The sequence below is a fragment of the Podarcis bocagei genome (genome assembly GCF_964188305.1).
Source record: "Podarcis bocagei genome assembly, chromosome: 3".
In the NCBI taxonomy this organism is placed as follows: domain Eukaryota; kingdom Metazoa; phylum Chordata; class Lepidosauria; order Squamata; family Lacertidae; genus Podarcis; species Podarcis bocagei.
Window position 1 is genome coordinate 61,874,792 of NC_138127.1, and position 5,748 is coordinate 61,880,539.

Sequence of the window (5,748 nt, forward strand, 5' to 3'; positions counted from 1 at the left end):
AAAAAGCATATATCCACCTTTTTGGTATGCGGGTGGCGCTGTGGGTTAAACCACAGAGCCTAGGACTTGCCAATCAGAAGGTTGGCGGTTCGAATGCCTGTGATGGGGTGAGCTCCCATTGCTCAGTCCCTGCTCCTGCCAACCTAGCAGTTCGAAAGCACGTCAAAGTGCAAGTAGATAAATAGGTACCGCTCCGGCGGGAAGGTAAACGGCATTTCCGTGCGCTGCTCTGGTTCGCCAGAAGCGGCTTAGTCATGCTGGCCACATGACCCAGAAGCTGTACGCCGGCTCCCTCGGCCAATAAAGCGAGATGAGCACCGCAACCCCAGAGTTGTCCACAACTGGACCTAATCATCAGGGGTCCCTTTACCTTTTACCCACCTTTCTACACCATGCATAGTCTTACACACTTCTACATGTCACCTCTTACTCATCTATCCTTTAAACTAAAGAGCCCCAGATGTTGTAACCTATCCTTGTAGGGGAGACACTCTCCATGGACTCCACTCCCCACCCTTTGTGAGTCCACCTCCTCAAAACTACTCCTCTTCTTCCTCATCATTGCTACCCCTGCTTGCTTGCCAGGCAGAGAGCTAATGAGCAAGCAGGCAGTGGCACCTATTGCTCCTCCTCCTCACCACCACTACCATCAGGGCCTGGGCCAGAGTGACAGACACAAGCAGGTTGCAATGGCTGGAGAGGAAAAGCAGGTGCAGGGGGCTCTTGTTGATGAGCCCCTGCTGGGGTGTGGGTCCTTGGCAAATGCCAAAGTATGCTGACCTTTGATGCCAGTTGTCTCCAGGAAGGGAATGAAAGGAGGGAAAAGGGGAGGAGGGAAAGGTATTGAAAGTTGAGGGTTGTTGTTAGAAGGGAGGGAACAGCTAACTGTGTGTTTTTTGTGCCATGGGAAGAGGTTGCTTTTCAAAAAGGCTACATGCACCTATTTAGAAAAGTGGACAAGACCTTTATCAAAACATTTTTAAGTGTGTATCACAGAGAAATGTACTTTTTGGCATTTGTAGTGTCGATAGGCGCCTGTGATAATCACAAAGCCACCTTATATCCTCCATCAGTACAAATATTATGAATGCTACTAGTGTGGGATCGGGGTCATGCCAGCAACAACAGGTTGTGGCCTGAGTACAGTGCTACCTCGGTTTACGACCCTAATCCATTTCGGAAGTCCATTCTTAAACCAAAACCATTCTTAAATCGAGGAACGCTTTCCCTAATGAGGTCTCCCACTGCCGGTGCCCTTCCATCGTTCGGATTCTGTTCTTAGACCAAGGTAAAGCTCTCAAACCAAGGCACTATTTCTGGTTTTGTGGAGTTTGTAAACCAAATTGTTCTTAAACCGGACTGTTCTTAAACCAAGGTACCACTGTACTGTCAATTTTAAAAGCGAGTTGATTTTAAACCTATTTTAAGTTTTATTGTATGATTGTAAATGTGTGATTCATGAATTATCATCATCATCAACAACATCCATATCTACTCTGAAAAGATGACACTTGAGTCCCCCATAACAAAATAATTATAGGCACAGTAATCTTCGCTAGCCTATATTGAATAGGCAGTGGGTGTATTAGATATTATATGACTGCTAGATTCTTTTTAAACAACTCAATACAAATAAGATACTTTTTAAAAAAATTAATTCAGGGGACTACATATCACAGAATGATAATAGGATCCAAAAGCTGAAGACTATATTCAGCAGTAGCCTGTTTTTCAGCATTAAGTAATCATAACATGACCTTCTCACTTTGCATTGTGATGTTTAATACAGTTGCCTCATATGCCATGTTGCTGGCTCACTTTGTGAAAAACAATGTTAAATAATTAATCATTAATCTAAATCTGGTTTCTATCTCTAGTTTCCTCCTAAACTATAGTGATTGTTGCCCTGATAAGGGTTTTCATTTCTGTTTCTATTGTTGAGTGAATTACTGACAATAAAGGACTAAAAGTACTGAGCCCTGATACCTTCCCTCTCCCCAGGCCACATCCCTTAGTAGCCATGCTTTGAACCCTCATTGAGTATATTTGTCTGGCTGGAATGTGCCCTTGAACTCTGGTAATACTTCTTGTTTGCTTGGATGGAGAATACAGAGAAATCTGTGAAGCTGCATAGAAACTCGCCTACTGTACAAAGATAAAATTCACCTTTGATTTTGGTTCCACCCACTACCAGCATGAGGAAAGTTGCTGTGAGGGGAATATGGAGGTAGCAGAATAGGTGCCAGCTCCTCAGAACTGTCTTTTGACCTAGGTGTGAAGAAGGGCTGGATTTTGTATGCACTCGCACTTCGGTGTCATTAGCACATCTCCTGGTACCTAGTATCTTTCGAAAACATCCCAGAATTCACTGTAGGTTAGTTGGAATGTGTGCAGAGGAGGTCTGGGGATTAAAAGATAAATCATTAAGAATAAACCTTTCAACATATTTCCACAGCATTCTGCATGTTGGACTTGCTTGCTTCGGGGAACTGTGACACAGAGTCTTTCAAAACACAGCCTTGCTATGGAGAAAGTGAAAGAACAAAGAAAGGGAAAAAGTTATGTGCAATATAGTAGCTCTCCTGTCTTGTGATAACCAGATTAGATTGAGATTGGGAAAATACAGCAGATAGTGGAAATCATAAAAGTTGGAGCACAAATAGGACCTGTCTTGTGATAAGAAAAGGGGACCATTGCAGCAGCATAGTCAAACCAGTTGTGACTTCCTGCTGGGTTTCCAGCAGCATTCAGGATCCCCATAAACCCCTAGAGATGTTTGCCATCTCCCCTTACCCATGGGACCCAAGTCATCTGCCTCATTTCAGTAGCCTTATTTTATTTTGTCCTGAAAGCCCTAATGATCAAAGAGGAAGGGTTTGGAAGTTCTTAAGAGATGTGAATTTTATATTATTGCCTTGACAATACATAATCTATTAGTAATGCACCCTCAGCCTGTTGAAAACGAATGGGCTTGGTCTTCTCACGACAGGCTAGGGAATTATTTCATTTTATTAGAGCGGGTATGCTTTCTGGATGATAATTTTATTCCTAATGGGAGATCGTTTGCTGAATTATGGATGTTGCTTAAACTAAAAGTGGCACTGGAGCTTGCATTTAACTAGGGCAGGATGCAACTTCTTCCTTGTGATTGGCATGTGCTGGGATCATCACTGACTCACACACACAGGGACTTTTCCTGCTCACCACAACTTCCTCATAGCTCAGAGCGAAGCCAAAATATATACACAGCTTTGGAGCTAGCATACAGAGTTCTGGCTGAACAGAACACCCAATAACTGTTTTTAGCATCAGGTGTTTAGATTGCCTTTAAACATGGAAGACCCACTTAGCTATCAGGGCTAATAGATAAATAGATAGATCTCAGGGAAGAGGAACCTCCAGGTCTGGCAGCCAAATGCTGTACACCACACCCCTCACCAGCCTCCTTTTGCATTATCCTTGAGTATTTTTTTTACCTGACTGGACTGTATCCCTGGAATGTATCCCTGGACTCCCTACACTTTGAAAAAGCTGATTGCTTGCCTGGATGGAGGCTAGAGAGGGATGTATAAGTGTGTGTAGAAACGAGCTTACTGTACAAAGGTAAAATTCATGTTTAATGCTTCATCTACCTTTATCTCTGGTCTTGCTCACCACTAGCGTGTGGCCAGTGAAAGATTGACTAAGAATGGAAGGCTCCTCACCCTTGAGATATTCAGTAACACTGCTTTACAATATACCATTTATTCTGTCAGCCATAAATTTAGCTACCTGAACCATTTTTGTTTTGTATTTCCAGGAAGAACTGCCAGAGAAACCTAGTACATTCTTAGAAATAAAATTAAAGCCTTAGCTAGAATTATGCTAAAAAACACAAAAAGTGGCTAATGATGAAATTAACGTATGATTAAAAGAAAAGAGTCAAAGAATGTACATTTATTTAAAGCCATGGAATTTATTATTGTGAGTTGGAATGTGAAATCTTGTCATTTTATTGTGTGCAACAACTTTTTAAAATTTTCTTTTGACTACCCGTGGGTTGCTTATGGACAAAATTACTGCAATCCTGTGCATACTTATTCACCTGCTGATTTCTGCTGGTAAGTTGCTGCTATAGGCACAGGAGTAGACCAGGCTGTTTCTTGGTCAGTGCAAGCCTACATGGGATTTACAACTTGATCTGAAACACCCTTCTCCAGTAGACAAAGTTAAGCTGCTTCTCCCCTATTGACACTTTTCCTGGGTAGGGAATCATTTCAGGTCAGAGCCAGCCAACAGAGTGTAAGAGAACAAGATGAGGAGGACAAACAGGGTGAAGAACTGTGTATTCTCTGCCTCCACCACTCATTCCTACAGCTAATAATAGTATCCCTAGTAAGAGGAGAACTTGGAAGTAGCAAGTCACAATTAGGAATGGGTGAATCTGTTAATTTTGGTATCTTCATTTCTCATTTTTCCTATTTTAAGTTCTCCACATTTCCACATCAGTTTGTGATTTTTTTATGACAATTCACCAGCATTTTAGTATGAATTTTTCCTGATATGCACAATATTGTATTTAATTTTGCCTAATATAAAGCAATTACCCTAATGTTCCCAAATATGACATATTTATATGTGCACATTAGTACATGCATTTATGTACACATTACTGGTTGGAGAACTACACTGTAAAATTAAGTGCAAATTTTGAAGGATGACTGTGTATTGGTCCGTGTATTATTTTGGAAAGTGTGAATTAGGTAGGTTTGCCTTTTGAAATGTGAACTGAATCTAATTTCTCCCCTAACACTAGTCACAATAATAGAAACACAATGCCAGGGAGGGGGGTTCTGGTAGGAAACTCACTCAACTCCCTTAAAAGATTTCAAGGAGGAGGGCCAGAAAGTATGTCTGCCTGAAGTCTGGCAGCAATGCTAGGTGAAACATAGCCTAGGGTTATTCAGGTATTTTCTTAGACAGCATGTCATAAAAGTCATAGAATCATAGAGTTGGAAGCAACTTCATGGGTCAACTAATCCAACACAGAAATCCTTCCCACAGCCATCCCTGGGTGAGCTTGAGCCACCAACCTTCTGGTTAACAGCCAGACACACTTTTAAAAATTGCTGGCTAATTGTCAACTATTGCAACCAAATTCTACTTATGTTTTGTTTGAAGTAAGTGTGCCTATGAATTTTTATAGCCGTTATGATTAGAACATTTACCAACTTTAATAACATTCATAGGAATGAGCATGCCGTCAGTCAGTGCTCCCTCAGTAATGGTGCAGCAGCAGGCACTAGTCAACTACAGTGGTACCTCAGGTTAAGTACTTAATTCATTCCGGAGGTCCGTACTTAACCTGAAACTGTTCTTAACCTGAAGCACCACTTTAGCTAATGGGGCCTCCCGCTGCCACTGCGCCGCTGGAGCACAATTTCTGTTCTCATTCTGAAGCAAAGTTCTTAACCCGAGGTACTATTTCTGGGTTAGCGGAGTCTGTAACCTGAAGCGTATGTAACCTGAAGCGTATGTAACCTGAGGTACCACTGTACCTCATCTGCCTCCCCAAAACCCTGTGATGCTTTGGTGTGGGTGAGCCCTGTGATGGCTTGTATGGGATTCTAAGCAGCAGTGTCTAGGATGCAATGCGTTGGTGTAACTGCGTTCCCAGTTGTTCCTTCAGACTTCAAGGAACGCTTCCCGTGCTGATTTGTCAGTACAGGAGCCCCTGATGCGGAATTCCTGCACATCCCGGGACATTCT